Source organism: Ambystoma mexicanum (assembly GCF_040938575.1).
Source record: "Ambystoma mexicanum isolate Mex_15411 chromosome 12 unlocalized genomic scaffold, UKY_AmexF1_1 Mex_chr12_unloc.1, whole genome shotgun sequence".
In the NCBI taxonomy this organism is placed as follows: domain Eukaryota; kingdom Metazoa; phylum Chordata; class Amphibia; order Caudata; family Ambystomatidae; genus Ambystoma; species Ambystoma mexicanum.
Genome location: NW_027182322.1, coordinates 8,245,988 through 8,273,078, shown reverse-complemented (window position 1 = coordinate 8,273,078; position 27,091 = coordinate 8,245,988). Strand labels below are relative to the sequence as shown.

Below are 27,091 nucleotides of genomic sequence, written 5' to 3'. Positions count from 1 at the left end.
ATCGCCCCAGGTTTTTTTACCCAGACACCCCTGCAAAGTCCGAAATGTGGGGGGAAAAAACGCTTTTTCCACACATTTCGCTCGACGCACCCATCGAAACACGCCCCCAACAACACATGGCCTACCGTCCCGCGTTCCCACAGGTGTCCCGATGAAAACGGTACCTCACATGCGTGGGTGCACCTACCTGGCCGGCAAGGGGCAAGCCGAAAACGCAAGCAACCCCCAGTCTGTTTGCAGATGGGAATCTCAGCCATTCTGCCGACCGGCACAACATACAGATATGGGCCTCGGGTGTTCAAGCCACCGAGGAAAACAGGGAGCCCCATGCATTTCCGAAAAGAGGACACCCGTGGGAATCCGCAGAGGTGTGATTTGCGCACATCGCCCCAGGTTTTTTTACCCAGACACCCCCGCAAATCCGAAATGTGCCCCGGACTTTGCGGGGGTGTCTTGGTAAAAAAATCTGGGGCGATGTGCGCAAATCACACCTCTGCGGATTCCCACGTGTGTCCTCTTTTCGGAAATGCATGGGGCTCCCTGTTTTCCTCGGTGGCTTGGACACCCGAGGCCCATATCTGTATGTTGTGCCGGTCGGCAGAATGGCTGAGATTCCCCTCTGCAAACAGACTGGGGGTTGCTTGCGTTTTCGGCTTGCCCCTTGCCGGCCAGGTAGGTGCACCCACGCATGTGAGGTACCGTTTTCATCGGGACACCTGTGGGAACACGAGAAGGTATGACATCTGCTGTTGGCGATGTGTTTCGGTGAGTGGACACAGGGAAATGTCTCTGAAATTGGCCGGAAATGAAGACAATTCTCAGACATTTCGCTCTGGCCACCCACCGAAACACACCGCCAACAACACGTGGCCTACCTTCCCGTGTCCCCACACGTGTCCCGATGAAAACGGTACCTCACATGTGTGGGTGCACCTACCGGGGGCACAAAAGGAAAAAGGTAACCGACTGGGAACCCCAAGCCATTCGCCACTGCCCATTTTGTTCATGTGGGCAACCTACAGATTTGGGCCTAGAGTGTCGCAGCCAGCAAGGGAAACAGGGAACCCCATGCAGTTCCCAAAAGAGGACACCCATGGGAATCCACAGAGGTCTGCCTTGCGCAAATTGCCCCAGTTTTTATTAGCCACAATCCCCGACAAAGTGTGATATTTGGTGGGGAAAAAACACAATGTTCACTTTGTCTGGGGTTCTGTGTAATAAATTCTGGCCCGCTTCGCGCAAATCAGACCTCTGTGCTTTCCCACGGGTGTCCTCTTTTGGGAAATGCATGGGGTTCCCCGTTTTCCTTGCTGGCTTGGACACCCTAGGCCCAAATCTGTAGGTTGCCCACATGAACAAATTGTGCTGTGGCGAAAGGCTTGGGGTTACCAGCGGGTTACCCTTTTCCTTTTGCGCCCCCGGTAGGTGCACCCACACATGCAAGGTACCTTTTTCGTCAGGACACCTGTGGGAACACAAGAAGGTATGACATCTGCTGTTGGCGACGTGTTTCGGTGAGTGGACACGGGGAAATGTCTCTGAAATTGGCCGGAAATGAAGACAATTCTCAGAAATTTCGCTCTGGCCACCCACCGAAACACACCGCCAACAACACGTGGCCTACCTTCCCGTGTCCCCACACGTGTCCCGATGAAAACGGTACCTCACATGTGTGGGTGCACCTACCGGGAGCGCAAAAGGAAAAGGGTAACCGACTGGGAACCCCAAGCCATTCGCCACTGCCCATTTTGTTCCTGTGGGCAACCTACAGATTTGGGCCTAGGGTGTCGCAGCCAGCAAGGGAAACAGGGAACCCCATGCATTTCCCAAAAGAGGACACCCGTGGGAATCCACAGAGGTCTGCCTTGCGCAAATTGCCCCAGTTTTTATTAGCCACAATCCCCGACAAAGTGTGATATTTGGTGGGGAAAAAACACAATGTTCACTTTGTCTGGGGTTCTGGGTAATAAATTCTGGCCCGCTTCGTGCAAATCAGACATCTGTGCTTTCCCACGGGTGTCCTCTTTTGGGAAATGCATGGGGTTCCCCGTTTTCCTTGCTGGCTTGGACACCCTAGGCCCAAATCTGTAGGTTGCCCACATGAACAAATTGTGCTGTGGCGAAAGGCTTGGGGTTACCAGCGGGTTACCCTTTTCCTTTTGCGCCCCCGGTAGGTGCACCCACACATGCGAGGTACCTTTTTCGTCGGGACACCTGTGGGGACACAAGAAGGTATGACATCTGCTGTTGGCGACGTGTTTCGGTGAGTGGACACAGGGAAATGTCTCTGAAATTGGCCAGAAATGAAGACAATTCTCAGACATTTCGCTCTGGCCATCCACCGAAACACACCGCCAACAACACGTGGCCTACCTTCCCGTGTCCCCACACGTGTCCCGATGAAAACGGTACCTCACATGTGTGGGTGCACCTACCAGGGGCGCAAAAGGAAAAGGGTAACCGACTGGGAACCCCAAGCCATTCGCCACTGCCCATTTTGTTCATGTGGGCAACCTACAGATTTGGGCCTAGGGTGTCGCAGCCAGCAAGGGAAACAGGGAACCCCATGCATTTCCCAAAAGAGGACACCCGTGGGAATCCACAGAGGTCTGACTTACGCAAATCGGCCCAGAATGTAATACCCAGAACCACCAGCAAAGACCCACATGGGAGAAGGGTGCCCAAGGCCAGGGATATTACCGCCGACTTTGCTGGAGCCCTGGCTGCCCTGCGTTACAGCTTCTCCCCACCAAGGAGTCTCGGCAGTGTGCCAATACCTCCCCGAAGGGAAAAGCTGTAATGCAGCCCAGCCGCAACTCCAGGACAGTTGGAGGTGATCTGCCCAGACGGGCCATTCCCACCCACACCACCAACAATCCAGCCCCAGTCTCACCCACCCCACTGACAGTGGGCCCTAACCATAGAATAATAAAAAACAGTACTCACATAACGTTGCAGCTGCTCGGGTAGAAAAAGCTGTAAACAAAACAAAGAACATGTGTTACCTACGGTCACACCAGCAAAATGTAGCCCTCCCCGGGGGCAGATAGGGGGGGGTTGTCTTGCACTCCTCCCTGGGCTCAGGCGTCCGTTCCTAGGAGCAGATATCTGGTCCCAGGAAGGGCTGCATGACTTGGCACCCACTCCATTGCGGGTGGGGGGGAGGGGGTCAACGCCCCATCCCATTAGAAAATTCCCTGACCCTTTGGGGTGCCCCACCGCCCCCCCTAAAAAGCGTTCCACCATTTTCATTTTTTTCCTTTGGTAACCCAACTCCCCTTGGTGCAGAGGGTCACATTGGTGTGCCAATCTGGCGCCGGGGTGCCCAAATCTTACTGCCCCACCCACTGGGGGGGGCCTGTCCCACCATTTTTGGGGGCCCTCTCCCCCCACACCCCCAATGGCTGGGGGACACCTCATGCAACCCTCCCTGGGGGCAGATATCTGCTCCTAGGAAGGGGCATCTGACCCCAGGGAGGGATGCATGAGGTGAGGCCCCCCTATCTGCGCCCCGGGAGGGTTGCATGAGGTGGGGCCCTCCATTTGGGGTGGGCGGGGGGTTGAGGGCCACCCCCCGTTGCGGTACATCATGCGCTGCCAATTTAGGGTGGCCCTCAGCCCCCCCTAAAAAGCAGCCTGTGGTTTTGTATATTTTTTTTTGTTTACCCAACTTGGCTTGGTGCAGATGGGCCCATTAGTGTGGCTATCTGCCCCCAGGGTGCCAAAACCCTACTGCCCCATCTATTGGGGGTCCTGCCCCACCTTTTGGGGTGCCCCCCCCACCCCACCCCCAATGGCTGGGGGACACACCTCATGCAGGCCTCCAAACGGCTGCGTGAGGTACACCCCACCTCCATTTGGGGCGAGGGGGGAGAGGGCCACCCCAAAAGGTGGGGCGGGACCCCCAATAGATTGGGCAGTAGGGTTTGGGCACCCTGGGGGCAGATAGCCACACTAATGTGGCCATCTGCACCAAGCAAAGTTGAGTAAACAAAAAAAAATATACAAAACCACAGGCTGCTTTTTAGGGGGGGCTGAGGGCCACCCTAAATTGGCAGCGCATGATGTACCGCAACGGGGGGTGGCCCTCAACCCCCCCACCCCAAATGGAGGGCCCCACCTCATGCAACCCTCCCTGGGGGCAGATATCTGCTCCTAGGAAGGGGCATCTGACCCCAGGGAGGGATGCATGAGGTGAGGCCCCCCCTATCTGCGCCCAGGGAGGGTTGCATGAGGTGGGGGCAATCCATTTGGGGTGGGGGGGGTTGAGGGCCACCCCCCGTTGTGGTACATCATGCGCTGCCAATTTAGGGTGGCCCTCAGCCCCCCCTAAAAAGCAGCCTGTGGTTTTGTATATTTTTTTTTGTTTACCCAACTTGGCTTGGTGCAGATGGGCCCATTAGTGTGGCTATCTGCCCGCAGGGTGCCCAAACCCTACTGCCCCATCTATTGGGGGTCCTGCCCCAACTTTTGGGGTATCCCCCCCACCCCACCCCCCAAAGGCTGGAGGACACACCTCATGCAGGCCTCCCTGGGCCTCCTGCAAACGGCTGCGTGAGGTACACCCCACCTCCATTTGGGGTGAGGGGGGAGAGGGCCACCCCAAAAGGTGGGGCAGGACCCCCAATAGATGGGGCAGTAGGGTTTGGGCACCCTGGGGGCAGATAGCCACACTAATGTGGCCATCTGCACCAAGCAAAGTTGGGTAAACAAAAAAAAATATACAAAACCACAGGCTGCTTTTTAGGGGGGGCTGAGGGCCACCCTAAATTGGCAGCGCATGATGTACCGCAACGGGGGGTGGCCCTCAACCCCCCCCACCCCAAATGGAGGGCCCCACCTCATGCAACCCTCCCTGGGGGCAGATATCTGCTCCTAGGAAGGGGCATCTGACCCCAGGGAGGGATGAATGAGGTGAGGCCACCCCTATCTGCCCCCAGGGAGGGTTACAAGGGGTGCCCCCTTTCTACTTCGGTTGGGAGGGCACTCCCCCGCATGGGGGGACACCCCCCCCTTTCATTCAGTAAAAAATCCATGGTGGCTAGTGGCCCCCACCCCTTCCCCCAACCCTGTTTCCCATCATTTCATTTTTATTTTTTATTTTACATTCCCTTGGGGCAGATGGTCAGCCATCTGCCCCAGGGTTCACATGCACGTGCCCCCGTGCTTTGGGGTCGGGAGGGGGGAGAGGGCTGCTTTCTTGAAGCAGCCCCCTCCCCCCCCCACCTCACAAAGAGATCCATGGTGGTCTAGTGGGTTGCTGGTCACGGATCGAGCGCTCTGCGCCGATCCGTGACCAGCAATGCCTCATATGTGGTGTCCTTGGAAAGGGGAGAAAGTCCCCTTTCCAGGGACACCACTTTCTGCTCAATCCCTGGTGGCCTAGTGGGCCCCAGGACCCCAAACCTCCTCCCACCTCCCCCCATCCCTCGGATTATTATTTTTTTTCTTTTATATATTTCCCTGGGGGCAGATGGTCAGCCATCTGCCCCCAGGGTTCATTTCCATGTGTCCCCATGCTTTGGGGGCTGGGGGGGGGGAAGAGGGCTGCTTACCTGAAGCAGCCCCCCTCCCCCCCAACTCACAAACAGATCCATGGTGGTTCAGTGGGTTGCTGGTCACGGATCAGCGCTCTGCGCGGATCCGTGACCAGCAATGCGGCATATGAGTGGTGTCCCTGGAAAGGGGAGAAAGTCCCCTTTCCAGGGACACCACTTTTAGGTCAATCCCTGGTGGCCCAAAACCCCCACCCACCACCCTCCTTCCCTCGACATTTTTTTTTTTTCCCCCACCCCTGGGGGCAGTGATCATCTGCCCCCAGGGGTCCCTGGCGCTGTGGCCCCATGCTTTGGGGCCACGGGGGAAGGGGGCCGCTTATCTAGTAAGCAGCCACCCCTCCCCCACGCGTCACAAAAGGATCTTCGTTTGATCCGTGACGTTGCTGCCCGCGGATCGAGGCGCCCTTTGCCCGATCCGCGGGCAGCAAAGCCACACAATGGGTACCGTTGGAAAGGGGAAGATCTCCCCTTTCCAACGATACCCGCCTCGATCTCCGGCTTGAAATACAGCCGGAGATCGAGGCGGAACAAGAAGGGCACTCACCTTCTCTCTCCAACGCAGCAGCCGAATATGGCTGCTGCGGTGGAATTACTTTCCGTTTCACGCCGACGTGCGTCACGCACGTCGGCGTGAAACTGAAGGAAATCCAACCCCCGGGCAGTGAGGGGGGACCTCCCCCTCACATAGCCCGGGGGTTGGATTACAGTTTTGAGCGATCCCTGCTTTGCAGGGATCGCTCAAAACAAGGTGCCGAAAAGGACGAGCTATCTCGTCCTTGGCACTGCGTGTGCACTTCCAAGGACGAGATACCTCGTCGTTGGCACTTAAAGGGTTAAAAGTACTATTATCATTTAGCCATTTTTCTCAGCAACCATAAATTGTACTGCCTTCATGTTCATGTCATTGTTCAGATAATTTCCAGGCGATTTTGTTGAAATAAAATTCATCCACCTGCAACTTAGGGGATTGTAATGAACGGCTAAAATGTGTACTTGGCTGCTCTGAACATGTTCTGAATTTGAGAGTTGGCAAACTGGCAGAGGGTAAAATTGGGAATGTGCGGAGTAAATTGCATGTTCCTAAGGATTATGCTTTTTGTAAAAATGGCCAAAAATTGAAAAACGATCATGCAAAATGGTGCGGGAGACAAACAGATTGTATGCGGCAGCAATGGCCTTTACTTTCATTCGGGGCGGGGAGGCACAGCACAAAACTGCCGCATCTCTGCCCACAGAACACTGACAGTTCACCACCACTAGGTCCGGGAACCTTGTTGGGGGTGTGCAGACCGCCGCACGACATCCTGTCTCCTTTTTTTGTATCCCATTCTTTTTCAAGCTCTGAACATGGAGCATTTTCTGTTTCACCGCTGGTTAGAGCGGGTTAACTCAGAGGGCTTGGATGGCCAACCACAGGCTAAAACGGCCGATTGCAGGTCAGGAGCCGGACCAGGCACTCGCCTTCCATATTTTCTTATTTTTGATGCTCCGATCACAGAGCGAGCCTCCTTCTCCCCCAGGCAGGCTGCACAGATGCTGCAGTGAAGCAGCAGCCCTGTGCCACCTCAACTGTTTCCAACTTTTATCACAGCGTTTCCGTAGCTCACCGACTTGCCATCCTGGGCATGCATCATAGGGGCACTGACTCTCCATGACCTACCAACAAGGGGGTCTCCCACAGTCGGATTGAGTGCGGCCCCGATGACCGCCAGATGCAAGCCGCATCAGTGGTGGTAGGACGACGGGCAGCCAACACGGCAGGCTCGTGAAACCTTTGTCCCCATTGTTGCGGCTGGACCTGCGGTCATGCAGGCTAGTCGGACCATCGCTGGGGGCACCCAGTATATGCATTCACAGAGACAGGTGTGGGCTGGCTCACAGGTACACAGGCCAACCCAAGGGCTGAAGGGGACACCCAGCATACGCACACACAGTTCCCGCTGCAGGGATCACCCTGTTCTCCGTGGCCACACAGACTTACATGGCAGTCATGGTCACACGACTGCATCATGGCCTGGGGGCACCCAGCGCATGCACAAGGATCTGGATCCATTCAGATTCAGTGGTGCTGCATGGGCTGTGCTCACACAGCATCATCCTGCAGGGGAGACAGAGTTGACATGCAGGGGCTCTGCCTGGAACACAGGGAGTGGGGACAGAGTTCCCTCACAGGGGCTCTGCCATCATGAAGGGCTTTGCACAGGCAGGCACTCTGCCTGGAAGGCCGCGCTGGCGCAGAGCAGAATAACACGCTGCAGGCAGGAGTCTGGAGGTCTTGACTGACGAACGAGAAACTGCGTGTCCCTTTTATTGGGTTACCAATTAAATGTATGCCTCAAGAAGCCTATGGGGCATGTACCTGGTCACTCTACACGAGAAAAAATATTTTCTTAATTATTCAATATTGATCAGGAAAGTATTACTTCATTTAAATCAAAATTTCAAGAAACAGAAAAAACACTTTGTAAATCTCTTTTACAGACAATTTTATTCTTAGTTAATACAATGTTTTTGACAACCTGAATTACAGCATTCATTAAACAAAATAGTTTTACACACTAAGATTTTCATCAAATAAAAAAGCAACAGTTCTTAGCAGAAAATAATGTCATTCAGAAAGAATTCTGCAAAATGTGCTGAATTTATAGTTTTAAGTGTCAATTCAGCAGAAAGGTTTTTTTCCCCACACAATCACAATCACATGTTGTTAATCCACTACGCGTTTCGGGGTTATCTTGACCCCTTCTTCATGTGCTGATGTGATTTGTATTATTTTCACTATTTCGTAAAACAAATTTCAAAGAAAACAAAGATTTGTACTAGGTTTGTCTCTGTAGCATAGTGAACACCAATATATCATGAACACATTTTGAGACACCCTAAGAGTGAATTTCACAGACCTTGGAAGTATCCAGGGTCTATATAGCCATCACTGACTCTCGTGTCACTTCTGATACTTGCCACTGGTTGATAATTGCTGGTAGTCTGGTATTATAACCATCCTCAATGGTCCTGTCCCAATGGTCTAGCAAAATGTTGCACCCACTCTATGAAGAAGGAATAATCACATGACCAAATTATCAAAACCTGCACTCAATACTGCCTCCCTGCACCCAGCGCTCACTAAATCCAATGGCTAAAATAAATGCCTCAAGGAAAACTTACCCACAGCTCGAGACTTTCCAAAAAGCAACTCGGGAACAGCGAATCAGCTGCAAACACAGCCTCCCGTCCCGCGGTGCGTTTGTATTCGATATTTCAATGTGTCACATGATCGTAACTCGGATCACGTGATCAGGAAACGTACGTTTCTTGAAGGACTATCGCCCCAATTTCTCTGCCCCAACGTGGTATATCTACCTAAAAAACACCACGTTTAGTATATGTAATATTATTGCCACTATTACTCATACAAAAGGGCTCGATGTGTAATGAAGGACACAGTCCCTGTACCGTTGTGCCGCCTCAAGGGATCACAAAGTGATCACGTGATGACGTGTCTGTGATGAGACACGCCATCAAGGGATTTATGTGCCGTCTGTTATTGTTATAGCTGCGCCTCCTGTTAAAGATAAGTGTGAAAGTCTACTGCTGAGATATATTACTGCTGAGATTCAATACAGGTTCTCAGTTTGGGAAGATCACATAATGAACGCCAATTCTCTTATTACGTTCACGGGCAAGCTCTTCCTGCTTTGTATCATGGTAAGTAAAAATTCATATTCTACTGACATATATCCGAAATGATGCTCACTATGGAGCACCATGTCCTAATTAAGGGTAGATCATCTAGTGAATATGAACAGAATCAACTCTAATCTATGAACATATATTGGGTTAATCACATGCTGCACGGACACGTGATACCGCACAAGCATTAAGCAGGGACTTGTCATTTCTTAAAGGGGAGCACACCACAGTGCTGATCAGATTCCCACATACCTCACCAGTCTCCCCCATCCCTTATCAATGCCCTTCAGACAATGAATTCCCCCATCATGTGTATGCCCACCCTCTCCTCTCTCTCCTCCTCACCCACAGCTACACACCTATAACTACTACTTTTCTCTTGCATCCAAGTTATGACCTCTATGTATGTATAACAAGTCATGTTCATATCTGCAAACCTTTCTATTGCAACTAAGTTATGACTTCTCGGTATGTACAAGAAGTCATGTTCATATCTGTAACCAGCGCCACGATGCCCTATGGGCTGCCTGTGCGCTTAACAAATACGAATAAATAAATAAAAAAAAAAAGGGGCTGTGTCCTGAGACACCTGGCAAGTAATACGATTCCTTGAGTAATACGAATACAGACAATCCTCAAAAAATATATTAGGGCAACTATTAAGATCACTCTGCGTTCAACAGGCTCCTACTGATTGGTTGTCGCTACCTTTTCTTGTTATGCAATAGAAAGTTACTCATTAGAGAAACTGGATCCTATTCTTTGCTTCTGTACATTACACCTATGTGTATGTGCAATGAAGTGGTGAGAGATGCAAAGAATGGAAAATAACATAAAAAGACGTGTGCAAACTCATCTGCGTGGATCACCATTATAACCATGCGAGGCAAATGATACTGTGCAAATATGTGTTAATTTGTCAGTTATTATGATTCCAAATCCCAAGATTATCAGTCATTTCACCAGTAATTAAAAGAATTGCAAAGGAGTGTCTTGACATTGGTACATGGTGATAACTGCAGACCTTGTCATGTGCTCGTCAGTTCGTCAGGATGGCCGAGCGGTCTAAGGCGCTGCGTTCAGGTCGCAGTCTCCTCTGGAGGCGTGGGTTCGAATCCCACTTCTGACATGAATTATTTTAGTAAATAACTATATAGTCTTAATAGTGTCTGCATCCAGAAACACAATTATGTGCAACATTGTTGTCGGCTCTTCCTAGAATAGTTGTTTTCTAATGCCTCGTGAAATAGATTGTAAATGAACTTCTTTAGGAGAGTGAATAATATTTACTTTCTGTCATTTTGAATCAGGTTGGGAATAGTTGCAGCTTCACTCTAAATGTCTCATGCTACAAGTCATGTGAATTTTGAAACATTATTGTCTTTCTATCCCTGTGGCATATTTTCTGTGTTAGTCTCAACATAAGCAGGCCCTCCATTTACAATTGCACACTTTCATATTCACTCTCCCTTTAGATATCCACACTAACACGTTCAAATGCTATCTTTAAAAACACAATAAGCATACAAACTAAGCAGTGGTTAAAGTGAGGAGAAAAGGTCGGGAGCGGCTACCACTACTTTCATTTTGTACTGTTAACAGTTCTACTACTTTTGTAATCATTTTAATCATTCCGGAACTGTTCTTTGTGAAGTTAAATCACATTTCTCTATTTTACAATCCAATAGCAGTAAAGGCTAAACTGAAGTATGTTTCAACTTGATTGGCTGTCAACCAGTAATGAAAAATGTGTTGTATGTTACTCCTTTCCTGCCTACTCTTTTCCCCGCCAGGGTCACTGTTCCACTACTTTTTTGGATGCACTTCTACCACTGAAACTAAGCCACCTACACATGGCTTTTGTACGCCCCTCACACCTTCTTCTTACACTGATTGCTTAAGGTCTACGATATTCCTGGATGCTGCCCACCCCCACACAAGTTAACCCTTTTTCACAATCAAGGGTGGAACATTGTGCTTTTGAGGGTGCTGATCTGTGCACCCGGGCCATTGATCACTGACAATCCTCCAAGTATTTGGAGGAGGTGAAGGCACTGGTGAGGTCTTAGAAGTAGAAGAGGACAGAGGCAGGGGAGGGAGGTCCTCAAATGGACAACCCCAGAGATACATTGGAGGGGCAGGTAGACATGTCCATCATGTGGTAGGAGGGGACTGCTGCAGCTAGAACCCTGGAGGAGGTGTTTGGAATGGAGGAAGTTCACAAAGCAGGGTGAGGATACTGCTGCAAATGAGGGGGGATGACTGCCTGGAGAAGACTTAAGGGGGGTTTATCAGCCTGCGAAAGTACCACAGCAGAAGGTATACCTACTTGATTGAGAGGATGAGAGGCATACATAAGAAGAGGTGGCGGTAGTATATGTACCTCTTCTAGCCATAGAGGAGAGGGAAAGCCTGGAGTTGCCTGCGGAGTGGTGACCTGAAACACACCATAACACATTACACAGAATGCTTAATAGTGGTACTATTTTATCCTGCCATGAGGGAAGACCACCCACATGAGAGGATCTTGAGGTCTTCTGCATGGTGTAGGGCTGTGAGAAGAGGCTCAAGTGGGACAACAAGCCAAGCAGCTAGGGTTGGCATAGCCTAGGGATTATGCCCATGAGGACTCATGTGCACAGGTGGCACAGAAGGGTGCGCCAAGCACACGTGTCCTCAAAGCCTTGTAACAATGCAGCAACCACTATGTGGCAAACCAACTTCTGGTGCACCAGTAGTCCTGGTATGAATATCACTTTCTAAACCATCAATCAGCCCCACACCTCTAGTACACGAGAAGGGATCCGAACAGATTGGAAGAATAAGCAAATTATAAACCTCCTTGTCCAGTTTTGGTAACGTGGACAGAATGGCAGGCTTATCTCCGAAAGCATTTGGGTCATTGATTAGTTGCAACACAGCAAAAATACAATTATTACCCAATGATAAAAGGGACTGTCCAGTCAAGGTGTATAAAAATATCTACTTTATTATTATTAACAAAAGACAGTTCTAGCAACATTATGAAATACAACTCACCCTGTAAAGGAATGCAGAGGACAGAGAGTTTCAAAGAAGGAAAGGGATTCACTCTGGATATTGACAGGAGGGTGGTCGGTATAGTAAATAATCACAACAGTTCAAGGACACTTGGCTTGAGCACAAAGGAAGCAATGGGTCTTAAAATGTCTCTAGAGGCCTTTGGAGAAGGACCAGGGGGACAGAACCACAATGTCCCTTGTGCTTGTAGATGTTCTTGGTGCTCGACTGGGTCGAGGCAGTTTTAGGGTGCTTTGCAGCTTCTGTGACAGAGTTGGAGACGGGAGACAGCTGTGGTTATCAGGGGGCAGGCAGTTCAATGAGCGCATCTGGACGGATGGCTGCAGGCTGGCCTACACGGCAGCTCGGGATCAGGAATCATTATCTGGATGGTGCTTCTGAAGCACTGGTCGAGGCGTCTCAGAAGGGTTTAAGGGACTGCAGCATTGCAGTCGGTTGCCGCTCGAGGGACTCGACAGGCTCGAAATTTTCCTTTAAGGCAGACTTCAGTAGATGCTTGTCAATGCACTTCTCCTAGCTTCTTCACTGGGCATGTGTCGTCCTTTAAGGCAGACAGCCCAAAGCTGAGGATTGTATTTCAGGCATATGCCTTGTCCTTGGTTTAGAGTTCAGAGAATCTCTGTCATTTCCCACCTAGGAAGGTTGCTGCAGAACCTAGCAGGGCACGCTGTGTGCTGGCTGGGTACTAGTTCTGTAGCTGCTGGAGGGTCCTCTGGATTCAGTATCTCCCACTGTTCCCTGGGAGATGTTTAGGGGAGGGATCTTGCTTCCCTCTTGGAAGTCCGGGCCATCCTTCACTTGCGGAAGATGTAAGGCAGACTGTACCTTCAGCAGATCTATCTGATTACTGTGCCCAAATTACTGGGACCCCCAAATATGTTGACTTTTATTTTTATGTTGACCCACTTTTCACCCAATATATTTGCAGGGGGAAGCCCCTGCAGCACCCCCTACATGTATTAAATACTATACCCATCTCCCCACACACATATATATGGGGTTTAAAGGGGGGTCGACATTTTAAAAAAAGGTCAATATTTTGGGGGACGCAGTAATTGTATAATCCCCCTTCAACTAGGCTCCAATGATGAGTTCTTCTTTCTTCTTCTGGTGAAGCTGTCAGATGATCTGCCAAAAGAGGGGCTCAGCCCTCTTTTAAAGCCAAATGGACCACATGGATTGGTATAGGGTACGTCTGCCTTAATGATCTAATCCTGGGTCCTCACATGTATGCGTGAGGTCATAACCAGAGTGCTTTGCAACAGAAAAGGTAAAGGGGTAGAAACATGTACTACAAAGTCCCACCCATCATCTCTGTCTGTTTTGGATCAAAGCGTCCATCTGGTTAATGGAGCTCTCCCTTGAAGATGCGGCGAGACCAGACTTTCTGGCTCCAGCAAACCACATTCTTGTATCTTCTTAATGGGGTCACCCTGTGGGGATGAGTACTGTAAACACGCAATCCCAGCCATGACATTTCACTGTCAGTCGATACTGAGGGCTGGAGCTAGCTTTCGGTTGACACAGTGCATATGAAAGGTTTGTAGGGTTTCCTGTCTCCTTTGTTAGCCTCTGCAGTCAGGCCCCATCTGGGCCTGGTTGATTTATTCTCTGATTAGTATGTTGTACCTGTGATATATATCTATCCCCCAGCCCAAAAACCGCACTCCAAATCAGAGTATTTCACCCGTTTTTATTACATACCGTTTGGGTGAATTTACACAGAATTTGAAAGAAAATGCAACTTTTACACGTGTCATTTTGCAGCAACATGTTTTAAACTTTCCACTCAGTTTTCAATTGTATGCTCTTAGTAATCCATTGCTGGGGATTGTTAGTAGCTATGCATTGTTGCTTTAGTGAGAAATTGTATTTACCGTAAAGTTTTAACCGCACATTAATTATTTATTTGTCCATTTCCTAGTGTCATTTCATAACATTACAAGGGGTTTAAAATCTGTTTTCCACTCTTATTTGGTGAAGGAAGGTAGGATTTTGATTCTGTTTTCTGCATCTTATTCCTGATTACCTGCTGTGTCTTGCTATCCATTCGTGAAAAACTGGATAAAAAGTCACACAGTTTGCAATTAGTTTTGTATGGTATCACATGAATAAACCCAATAGATGCAAGTAATAAACAGTGCACAGGACCATTTTCCCACACATTTTCATAATGCCTTTGCCCCATAAAATATGCCGGTATATAATGTTCATGATGGCTGTGCATGTCCACGTAGCCTGCACCAATATATGCCAATATTACCATATAAGGTCTGCCTACAAGTAAACAATTATATGTCACGGAAGGAAAGTCTATCCAGACTGGCTATATCAAGACAGGCCAGTGTACCACCTAACCACACTCATGTTTGCTTTTACCTTTGTTGCAATGTATACATATGCCATGACACACACAGAATATATTGGTCAAACTGGAGCCACCTATGTAAGCCAGTTTAGCCATGTAATGACACTCATTTTTGCTTTACCCCTGATACCAAGTAGAAAGTAACAAATGCCATGCCACAAAAAGAAAGTAAATGCTCACTGACACCATAGGCCAGACTAGCCACATGATAACACGTATCATGCTTGCTTTACCCTTGATGCCAAGTAAAACATGACATGCCACATTATGAAAGTAAATGCTGTGCAAACAAAGCACGTGGGTGGACTGTGCTGCCTGCCACTCAGGCGAGGTATCCACACCCTTCCACCCATAGTAATGGGGCTCCACTGTCCCTTTTTTCAAAATGTTGTATAGTCTATTAAAGTTCGTCTTGCTGTGACAATAAATGTGGTTTAAACATTATAAAATGTTGCCTGTATATAAAAAATATTGGCAAGTTTGGTAGAGTGCGAAATCTTCCATTCTGGTCATTCACCAAGGTTGTGTTCTTGAACTTCACTGGTATTTTTCCGTTTGTGTTTGATAATGAACTTTGCTGCAAGTTACATAATTATTTCATTTTCAAGTTGTTTTGTTCGTTATAATAAAACGTGTCTGAAATGTGTTTCACGCTTTATTTATTTATGGACTTCATGAATTATCGGCAATATGATATTCTCTTCTGCTGTTCAATTTTTCATACAGTAGTAGTATTTATTGCATTGCAGTAACGTAATGGACTATCAGTGGCTCACCATTTCTGGGTGTTCCATCGCTATTGCATACATGGAAGAGTTCAATGCGCTTCGAAAAGCACACCCCAATTATCATGCTGTTTTTGTATTACTGGAATGTTTCCATGTGTGCAATTAGGATACTCTTTGAGTGTTCTATACTGTTTAAAATATCAACCGCCACCTGAAAAAAAGACAAAATTACAACAGGCCCCAGCGAGATTTGAACTCGCGACCCCTGGTTTACAAGACCAGTGCTCTAACCCCTGAGCTATGGAGCCAGACATTGGAGTCCTCCATACAAAAAAAACCTGACAACATGAATGTTTTACCTCACAGTACATGTCTTACTGTTTCTTTAAGAATGCGAGAGTTGCTTCAAAAGAGCAACATACTATGTGTGTCAGCCAAACCAAAGACAAGAAAGAGAAGGGAGGAAACGGGCTTTGGCACTCAGTCACACCCTTTGCTGACTTTATGGTGTTCTGTAAATCATTCAGTAGTTATAGCATTCAGATCTGTGCTGGCCAGGAGAAATGTACACTCATTTATGTATTACAACTTTCTACTTGCAACCATTTCTGACTGAACAGCCTTTATACTAAAACTTGGAAAAAAGGGAAAGGGAAGTGGTATTTAAAAATGTGAGGAAGGGAGTGAAAATGTGCAACGCCGGGCTGTTAAAGGGTTTTGAATTAAAAGCAGAGTCTGCAAAATAGGACAGTAATGACACATAGACAGCCTGACACTGAAATGATGCAATGGCAGTATTGCTAATAACGAAGTACCATTCACCAGACCGCATAGTGTATCTGTTCAGTGGGCAGTTAGAATCTCTTCTTCTTTCTTACATGTGTGCACAATACTTTCCAGCTTCTCCTTCATCTCACTTCACCGTTCTTTTCTTTCCAGCAGAATAAGATTGGCTTTCCCAGGAAGGGTCATAATATGTCTCAGAAAAGTTTTTTGCACTTTAAAATTACCACAGTAGTGATTTGGCACAGTGCAAAGCATAGTTACAGAACATACCATGTAGCAATCTCTCTTCCCAGTTGTGATTTACAACCTCAAATCTCCATGACAAACACATCTGCTTTAAAGAGTGGCATGGGACCATTTGAAGAATCGCACCAGTTTCAATTTATAATCCTGAAAAAAGATTAACATGGACTACGTGGATGATATAGATACGCCCTTACTACAGGCATCTGAGTATAGTGGACAGACTGATCTCTTCATCCTTCCAATGCCAGTAAATTCAGAGTTAGCAAAATGGGTAATAACCTGCTAAGAGATAGCGCTTTGAATTACTTGTGCATGTGCTACCATAATTATGATTGTCTCGCTAAAAAAGCAAATGGATCTCTTTGAACTCAGAGCAGTTGCCCTGTGGGGTGTAATCAAAGGCTCCAAACCAACCGAACTGAAGGGGCCACTGAAAAAATGACCTGGCCGTCTTTATAGAAAAACCTTCACACCGAAAATTGGCCTATCATGGCAGACTTTGGGGTTTCAGCAAGTAACACAAGGAAGGGCCATGTGAAAAAGTCCTACCAGTCATTACAAAAAGAAAAGCACCATTCTAATTCACAAGTGGCAGGAGAAATTCAAAGGTCCCGTTCACATGAAAAACAGGAGTTTCAAACATTGTCACCAAAATGGCTTCGCATGTGTCTTTGCAGCTTAAAGCAAGACATGATAAAAATATGCCCCGGCTAACATAGGGAAAAGACATAGTTTGTGTTGACAAGATGTAATGTATATTATGCTTCACATGCAAAATACCGGCAAACATTTCAAAAGAAAAGCCCACTTTGTTTCCATGAAAAGTTCCTGTAGGCGTTGTGGGGCAACTGTCACAAAGGACTCCCCCACCGAAAGCCTGACTTCCATCCCAGCTGTTTACAACTGCAATAAAGTGGCCACTAAGGGTGTTGAAAACAAAACTTCCCCCGGACTGGGAGTCTCTGAAAGCTCATTTCCGTGCAGGCAGGTGACCTAGCCAGTGCATGACCTGAATTTAGGGGGGAGGTGTGAACGCAGGGACTGCAATCAAGGCCGAACCTTGAACAAAATACAGGAAAATAGAAGCTTTCTTGATTGAAATGGTGGTCCCCTACAGATAAGATGACAGCAGTGGGGATCTCTGTGTTGGCCGGTGCATCCCAGGTATTTACGATCTGCAGTCTATACTTCAAACAACAAAGGGATTAATACAAAAAAAAACTCTGGTCACAGGCTGGCCCAGAGTGGCAAATGGCCTGGAGACCAGAGAGCTACAATTTGCATAACAGGAAGATTTGCTTTAATTTAAAAGTACTATTATCATTTAGCCATTTTTCTAAGCAACCATAAATTGTACTGCCTTCATGTTCATGTCATTGTTCAGATAATTTCCAGGCGAATTTGTTGAAATAAAATTCATCCACCTGCAACTTAGGGGATTGTAATGAACGGCTAAAATGTGTACTTGGCTGCTCTGAACATGTTCTGAATTTGAGAGTTGGCAAACTGGCAGAGGGTAAAATTAGGAATGTGCGGAGTAAATTGCATGTTCCTAAGGATTATGCTTTTTGTAAAAATGGCCGAAAATTGAAAAACGATCATGCAAAATGGTGCGGGAGACAAACAGATTGTGTGCGGCAGCAATGGCCTTTACTTTCATTCGGGGCGGGGAGGCACAGCACAAAACTGCCGCATCTCTGCCCACAGAACACTGACAGTTCACCACCACTAGGTCCGGGAACCTTGTTGGGGGTGTGCAGACCGCCGCACGACATCCTGTCTCCTTTTTTTGTATCCCATTCTTTTTCAAGCTCTGAACATGGAGCATTTTCTGTTTCACCGCTGGTTAGACTGGGTTAACTCAGAGGGCTTGAATGGCCAACCACAGGCTAAAACGGCCGATTGCAGGTCGGGAGCCGGACCAGGCACTCGCCTTCCATATTTTCTTATTTTTGATGCTCCGATCACAGAGCGAGCCTCCTTCTCCCCCAGGCAGGCTGCACAGATGCTGCAGTGAAGCAGCAGCCCTGTGCCACCTCAACTGTTTCCAACTTTTATCACAGCGTTTCCGTAGCTCACCGACTTGGCATCCTGGGCATGCATCATAGGGGCACTGACTCTCCATGACCTACCAACAAGGGGGTCTCCCACAGTCGGATTGAGTGCGGCGCCGATGACCGCCAGATGAAAGCCGCATCAGTGGTGGTAGGACGACGGGCAGCCAACACGGCAGGCTCGTGAAACCTTTGTCCCCATTGTTGCGGCTGGACCTGCGGTCATGCAGGCTAGTCGGACCATCGCTGGGGGCACCCATTATATGCATTCACAGAGACAGGTGTGGGCTGGCTCACAGGTACACAGGCCAACCCAAGGGCTGAAGGGGGCACCCAGCATACGCACACACAGTTCCCGCTGCAGGGATCACCCTGTTCTCCGTGGCCACACAGACTTACATGGCAGTCATGGTCACACGACTGCATCGTGGCCTGGGGCACCCAGCGCATGCACAAGGACCTGGATCCATTCAGATTCAGTGGTGCTGCATGGGCTGTGCTCACACAGCATCATCCTGCAGGGGAGACAGAGTTGACATGCAGGGGCTCTGCCTGGAACACAGGGAGTGGGGACAGAGTTCCCTCACAGGGGCTCTGCCATCATGAAGGGCTTTGCACAGGCAGGCACTCTGCCGGGAAGGCCGCGCTGGCGCAGAGCAGAATAACACGCTGCAGGCAGGAGTCTGGAGGTCTTGACTGACGAACGAGAAACTGCGTGTCCCTTTTATTGGGTTACCAATGAAATGTATGCCTCAAGAAACCTATGGGGCATGTACCTGGTCACTCTACATGAGAAAAAATATTTTCTTAATTATTCAATATTGATCAGGAAAGTATTACTTCATTTAAATCAAAATTTCAAGAAACAGAAAAAACACTTTGTAAATCTCTTTTACAGACAATTGTATTCTTAGTTCATACAATGTTTTTGACAACCTGAATTACAGCATTCATTAAACAAAATAGTTGTACACACTAAGATTTTCATCAAATAAAAAAGCAACAGTTCTTAGCAGAAAATAATGTCATTCAGAAAGAATTCTGCAAAATGTGCTGAATTTATAGTTTTAAGTGTCAATTCAACAGAAAGGTTTGTTTCCCCACACAATCACAATCACATGTTGTTAATTCACTACGCGTTTCGGGGTTATCTTGACCCCTTCTTCATGTGCTGATGTGATTTGTATTATTTTCACTATTTCGTAAAACAAATTTCAAAGAAAACAAAGATTTGTACTAGGTTTGTCTATGTAGCATAGTGAACACCAATATATCATGAACAAATTTTACCCACAGCTCGAGACTTTCCAAAAAGCAACTCGGGAACGGCGAATCAGCTGCAAACACAGCCTCCCGTCCCGCGGTGCGTTTGTATTCGATATTTCAATGTGTCACATGATCGTAACTCGGATCACGTGATCAGGAAACGTACGTTTCTTGAAGGACTATCGCCCCAATTTCTCTGCCCCAACGTGGTATATCTACCTAAAAAACACCACGTTTGGTATATGTAACATTATTGCCACTATTACTCATACAAAAGGGCTCGATGTGTAATGAAGGACACAGTCCCTGTACCGTTGTGCCGCCTCAAGTGATCACAAAGTGATCACGTGATGACGTGTCTGTGATGAGACACGCCATCAAGGGATTTATGTGCCGTCTGTTATTGTTATAGCTGCGCCTCCTGTTAAAGATAAGTGTGAAAGTCTACTGCTGAGATATATTACTGCTGAGATTCAATACAGGTTCTCAGTTTGGGAAGATCACATAATGAACGCCAATTCTCTTATTACGTTCACGGGCAAGCTCTTCCTGCTTTGTATCATGGTAAGTAAAAATTCATATTCTACTGACATATATCCGAAATGATGCTCACTATGGAGCACCATGTCCTAATTAAGGGTAGATCATCTAGTGAATATGAACAGAATCAACTCTAATCTATGAACATATATTGGGTTAATCACATGCTGCACGGACACGTGATACCGCACAAGCATTAAGCAGGGACTTGTCATTTCTTAAAGGGGAGCACACCACAGTGCTGATCAGATTCCCACATACCTCACCAGTCTCCCCCATCCCTTATCAATGCCCTTCAGACAATGAAGGGGCTGTGTCCTGAGACACCTGGCAAGTAATACGATTCCTTGAGTAATACGAATACAGACAATCCTCAAAAAATATATTAGGGCAACTATTAAGATCACTCTGCGTTCAACAGGCTCCTACTGATTGGTTGTCGCTACCTTTTCTTGTTATGCAATAGAAAGTTACTCATTAGAGAAACTGGATCCTATTCTTTGCTTCTGTACATTACACCTATGTGTATGTGCAATGAAGTGGTGAGAGATGCAAAGAATGGAAAATAACATAAAAAGACGTGTGCAAACTCATCTGCGTGGATCACCATTATAACCATTCGAGGCAAATGATACTGTGCAAATATGTGTTAATTTGTCAGTTATTATGATTCCAAATCCCAAGATTATCAGTAATTTCACCAGTAATTAAAAGAATTGCAAAGGAGTGGCTTGACATTAGTACATGGTGATAACTGCAGACCTTGTCATGTGCTCGTCAGTTTGTCAGGATGGCCGAGCGGTCTAAGGCGCTGCGTTCAGGTCGCAGTCTCCTCTGGAGGCGTGGGTTCGAATCCCACTTCTGACATGAATTATTTTAGTAAATAACTATATAGTCTTAATAGTGTCTGCATCCAGAAACACAATTATGTGCAACATTGTTGTCGGCTCTTCCTAGAATAGTTGTTTTCTAATGCCTCGTGAAATAGATTGTAAATGAACTTCTTTAGGAGAGTGAATAATATTTACTTTCTGTCATTTTGAATCAGGTTGGGAATAGTTGCAGCTTCACTCTAAATGTCTCATGCCACAAGTCATGTGAATTTTGAAACATTATTGTCTTTCTATCCCTGTGGCATATTTTCTGTGTTAGTCTCAACATAAGCAGGCCCTCCATTTACAATTGCACACTTTCATATTCACTCTCCCTTTAGATATCCACACTAACACGTTCAAATGCTATCTTTAAAAACACAATAAGCATACAAACTAAGCAGTGGTTAAAGTGAGGAGAAAAGGTCGGGAGCGGCTACCACTACTTTCATTTTGTACTGTTAACAGTTCTACTACTTTTGTAATCATTTTAATCATTCCGGAACTGTTCTTTGTGAAGTTAAATCACATTTCTCTATTTTACAATCCAATAGCAGTAAAGGCTAAACTGAAGTATGTTTCAACTTGATTGGCTGTCAACCAGTAATGAAAAATGTGTTGTATGTTACTCCTTTCCTGCCTACTCTTTTCCCCGCCAGGGTCACTGTTCCACTACTTTTTTGGATGCACTTCTACCACTGAAACTAAGCCACCTACACATGGCTTTTGTACGCCCCTCACACCTTCTTCTTACACTGATTGCTTAAGGTCTACGATATTCCTGGATGCTGCCCACCCCCACACAAGTTAACCCTTTTTCACAATCAAGGGTGGAACATTGTGCTTTTGAGGGTGCTGATCTGTGCACCCGGGCCATTGATCACTGACAATCCTCCAAGTATTTGGAGGAGGTGAAGGCACTGGTGAGGTCTTAGAAGTAGAAGAGGACAGAGGCAGGGGAGGGAGGTCCTCAAATGGACAACCCCAGAGATACATTGGAGGGGCAGGTAGACATGTCCATCATGTGGTAGGAGGGGACTGCTGCAGCTAGAACCCTGGAGGAGGTGTTTGGAATGGAGGAAGTTCACAAAGCAGGGTGAGGATACTGCTGCAAATGAGGGGGGATGACTGCCTGGAGAAGACTTAAGGGGGGTTGATCAGCCTGCGAAAGTACCACAGCAGAAGGTATACCTACTTGATTGAGAGGATGAGAGGCATACATAAGAAGAGGTGGCGGTAGTATATGTGCCTCTTCTAGCCATAGAGGAGAGGGAAAGCCTGGAGTTGCCTGCGGAGTGGTGACCTGAAACACACCATAACACATTACACAGAATGCTTAATAGTGGTACTATTTTATCCTGCCATGAGGGAAGACCACCCACATGAGAGGATCTTGAGGTCTTCTGCATGGTGTAGGGCTGTGAGAAGAGGCTCAAGTGGGACAACAAGCCAAGCAGCTATCGGGGGCATAGCCTAGGGATTATGCCCATGAGGACTCATGTGCACAGGTGGCACAGAAGGGTGCGCCAAGCACACGTGTCCTCAAAGCCTTGTAACAATGCAGCAACCACTATGTGGCAAACCAACTTCTGGTGCACCAGTAGTCCTGGTATGAATATCACTTTCTAAACCATCAATCAGCCCCACACCTCTAGTACACGAGAAGGGATCCGAACAGATTGGAAGAATAAGCAAATTATAAACCTCCTTGTCCAGTTTTGGTAACGTGGACAGAATGGCAGGCTTATCTCCGAAAGCATTTGGGTCATTGATTAGTTGCAACACAGCAAAAATACAATTATTACCCAATGATAAAAGGGACTGTCCAGTCAAGGTGTATAAAAATATCTACTTTATTATTATTAACAAAAGACAGTTCTAGCAACATTATGAAATACAACTCACCCTGTAAAGGAATGCAGAGGACAGAGAGTTTCAAAGAAGGAAAGGGATTCACTCTGGATATTGACAGGAGGGTGGTCGGTATAGTAAATAATCGCAACAGTTCAAGGACACTTGGCTTGAGCACAAAGGAAGCAATGGGTCTTAAAATGTCTCTAGAGGCCTTTGGAGAAGGACCAGGGGGACAGAACCACAATGTCCCTTGTGCTTGTAGATGTTCTTGGTGCTCGACTGGGTCGAGGCAGTTTTAGGGTGCTTTGCAGCTTCTGTGACAGAGTTGGAGACGGGAGACAGCTGTGGTTATCAGGGGGCAGGCAGTTCAATGAGCGCATCTGGACGGATGGCTGCAGGCTGGCCTACACGGCAGCTCGGGATCAGGAATCATTATCTGGATGGTGCTTCTGAAGCACTGGTCGAGGCATCTCAGAAGGGTTTAAGGGACTGCAGCATTGCAGTCGGTTGCCGCTCGAGGGACTCGACAGGCTCGAAATTTTCCTTTAAGGCAGACTTCAGTAGATGCTTGTCAATGCACTTCTCCTAGCTTCTTCACTGGGCATGTGTCGTCCTTTAAGGCAGACAGCCCAAAGCTGAGGATTGTATTTCAGGCATATGCCTTGTCCTTGGTTTAGAGTTCAGAGAATCTCTGTCATTTCCCACCTAGGAAGGTTGCTGCAGAACCTAGCAGGGCACGCTGTGTGCTGGCTGGGTACTAGTTCTGTAGCTGCTGGAGGGTCCTCTGGATTCAGTATCTCCCACTGTTCCCTGGGAGATGTTTAGGGGAGGGATCTTGCTTCCCTCTTGGAAGTCCGGGCCATCCTTCACTTGCGGAAGATGTAAGGCAGACTGTACCTTCAGCAGATCTATCTGATTACTGTGCCCAAATTACTGGGACCCCCAAATATGTTGACTTTTATTTTTATGTTGACCCACTTTTCACCCAATATATTTGCAGGGGGAAGCCCCTGCAGCACCCCCTACATGTATTAAATACTATACCCATCTCCCCACACACATATATATAGGGTTTAAAGGGGGGTCGACATTTTAAAAAAAGGTCAATATTTTGGGGGACGCAGTAATTGTATAATCCCCCTTCAACTAGGCTCCAATGGTGAGTTCTTCTTTCTTCTTCTGGTGAAGCTGTCAGATGATCTGCCAAAAGAGGGGCTCAGCCCTCTTTTAAAGCCAAATGGACCACATGGATTGGTATAGGGTACGTCTGCCTTAATGATCTAATCCTGGGTCCTCACATGTATGCGTGAGGTCATAACCAGAGTGCTTTGCAACAGAAAAGGTAAAGGGGTAGAAACATGTACTACAAAGTCCCACCCATCATCTCTGTCTGTTTTGGATCAAAGCGTCCATCTGGTTAATGGAGCTCTCCCTTGAAGATGCGGCGAGACCAGACTTTCTGGCTCCAGCAAACCACATTCTTGTATCTTCTTAATGGGGTCACCCTGTGGGGATGAGTACTGTAAACACGCAATCCCAGCCATGACATTTCACTGTCAGTCGATACTGAGGGCTGGAGCTAGCTTTCGGTTGACACAGTGCATATGAAAGGTTTGTAGGGTTTCCTGTCTCCTTTGTTAGCCTCTGCAGTCAGGCCCCATCTGGGCCTGGTTGATTTATTCTCTGATTAGTATGTTGTACCTGTGATATATATCTATCCCCCAGCCCAAAAACCGCACTCCAAATCAGAGTATTTCACCCGTTTTTATTACATACCGTTTGGGTGAATTTACACGGAATTTGAAAGAAAATGCAACTTTTACACGTGTCATTTTGCAGCAACATGTTTTAAACTTTCCACTCAGTTTTCAATTGTATGCTCTTAGTAATCCATTGCTGGGGATTGTTAGTAGCTATGCATTGTTGCTTTAGTGAGAAATTGTATTTACCGTAAAGTTTTAACCGCACATTAATTATTTATTTGTCCATTTCCTAGTGTCATTTCATAACATTACAAGGGGTTTAAAATCTGTTTTCCACTCTTACTTGGTGAAGGAAGGTAGGATTTTGATTCTGTTTTCTGCATCTTATTCCTGATTACCTGCTGTGTCTTGCTATCCATTCGTGAAAAACTGGATAAAAAGTCACACAGTTTGCAATTAGTTTTGTATGGTATCACATGAATAAACCCAATAGATGCAAGTAATCAACAGTGCACAGGACCATTTTCCCACACATTTTCATAATGCCTTTGCCCCATAAAATATGCCGGTATATAATGTTCATGATGGCTGTGCATGTCCACGTAGCCTGCACCAATATATGCCAATATTACCATATAAGGTCTGCCTACAAGTAAACAATTATATGTCACGGAAGGAAAGTCTATCCAGACTGGCTATATCAAGACAGGCCAGTGTACCACCTAACCACACTCATGTTTGCTTTTACCTTTGTTGCAATGTATACATATGCCATGACACACACAGAATATATTGGTCAAACTGGAGCCACCTATGTAAGCCAGTTTAGCCATGTAATGACACTCATTTTTGCTTTACCCCTGATACCAAGTAGAAAGTAACAAATGCCATGCCACAAAAAGAAAGTAAATGCTCACTGACACCATAGGCCAGACTAGCCACATGATAACACGTATCATGCTTGCTTTACCCTTGATGCCAAGTAAAACATGACATGCCACATTATGAAAGTAAATGCTGTGCAAACAAAGCACGTGGGTGGACTGTGCTGCCTGCCACTCAGGCGAGGTATCCGCACCCCTCCACCCATAGTAATGGGGCTCCACTGTCCCTTTTTTCAAAATGTTGTATAGTCTATTAAAGTTCGTCTTGCTGTGACAATAAATGTGGTTTAAACATTATAAAATGTTGCCTGTATATAAAAAATATTGGCAAGTTTGGTAGAGTGCGAAATCTTCCATTCTGGTCATTCACCAAGGTTGTGTTCTTGAACTTCACTGGTATTTTTCCGTTTGTGTTTGATAATGAACTTTGCTGCAAGTTACATAATTATTTCATTTTCAAGTTGTTTTGTTCGTTATAATAAAACGTGTCTGAAATGTGTTTCACGCTTTATTTATTTATGGACTTCATGAATTATCGGCAATATGATATTCTCTTCTGCTGTTCAATTTTTCATACAATAGTAGTATTTATTGCATTGCAGTAACGTAATGGACTATCAGTGGCTCACCATTTCTGGGTGTTCCATCGCTATTGCATACATGGAAGAGTTCAATGCGCTTCGAAAAGCACACCCCAATTATCATGCTGTTTTTGTATTACTGGAATGTTTCCATGTGTGCAATTAGGATACTCTTTGAGTGTTCTATACTGTTTAAAATATCAACCGCCACCTGAAAAAAAGACAAAATTACAACAGGCCCCAGCGAGATTTGAACTCGCGACCCCTGGTTTACAAGACCAGTGCTCTAACCCCTGAGCTATGGAACCAGACATTGGAGTCCTCCATACGAAAAAAACCTGACAACATGAATGTTTTACCTCACAGTACATGTCTTACTGTTTCTTTAAGAATGCGAGAGTTGCTTCAAAAGAGCAACATACTATGTGTGTCAGCCAAACCAAAGACAAGAAAGAGAAGGGAGGAAACGGCCTTTGGCACTCAGTCACACCCTTTGCTGACTTTATGGTGTTCTGTAAATCATTCAGTAGTTATAGCATTCAGATCTGTACTGGCCAGGAGAAATGTACACTCATTTATGTATTACAACTTTCTACTTGCAACCATTTCTGACTGAACAGCCTTTATACTAAAACTTGGAAAAAAGGGAAAGGGAAGTGGTATTTAAAAATGTGAGGAAGGGAGTGAAAATGTGCAACGCCGGGCTGTTAAAGGGTTTTGGATTAAAAGCAGAGTCTGCAAAATAGGACAGTAATGACACATAGACAGCCTGACACTGAAATGATGCAATGGCAGTATTGCTAATAACGAAGTACCATTCACCAGACCGCATAGTGTATCTGTTCAGTGGGCAGTTAGAATCTCTTCTTCTTTCTTACATGTGTGCACAATACTTTCCAGC

General features: G+C 46.7%; 4 non-coding genes across 4 annotated transcripts; 2 read left to right on the top strand and 2 right to left on the bottom strand.

Annotated features, from left to right (window-relative positions):
* The first annotated feature begins 10,294 nt into the window (after positions 1 to 10,294).
* On the top strand, positions 10,295 to 10,377 carry TRNAL-CAG (transfer RNA leucine (anticodon CAG)). The gene has a single exon. It is a non-coding gene; the product is annotated as a tRNA-Leu (tRNA).
* Positions 10,378 to 15,639: 5,262 nt separating this feature from the next.
* On the bottom strand, positions 15,640 to 15,712 carry TRNAT-UGU (transfer RNA threonine (anticodon UGU)). The gene has a single exon. It is a non-coding gene; the product is annotated as a tRNA-Thr (tRNA).
* A 5,368-nt stretch (positions 15,713 to 21,080) lies between these two features.
* TRNAL-CAG (transfer RNA leucine (anticodon CAG)) lies at positions 21,081 to 21,163 on the top strand. The gene has a single exon. It is a non-coding gene; the product is annotated as a tRNA-Leu (tRNA).
* Positions 21,164 to 26,425: 5,262 nt separating this feature from the next.
* On the bottom strand, positions 26,426 to 26,498 carry TRNAT-UGU (transfer RNA threonine (anticodon UGU)). Its single transcript has one exon. It is a non-coding gene; the product is annotated as a tRNA-Thr (tRNA).
* Positions 26,499 to 27,091: the final 593 nt, after the last annotated feature.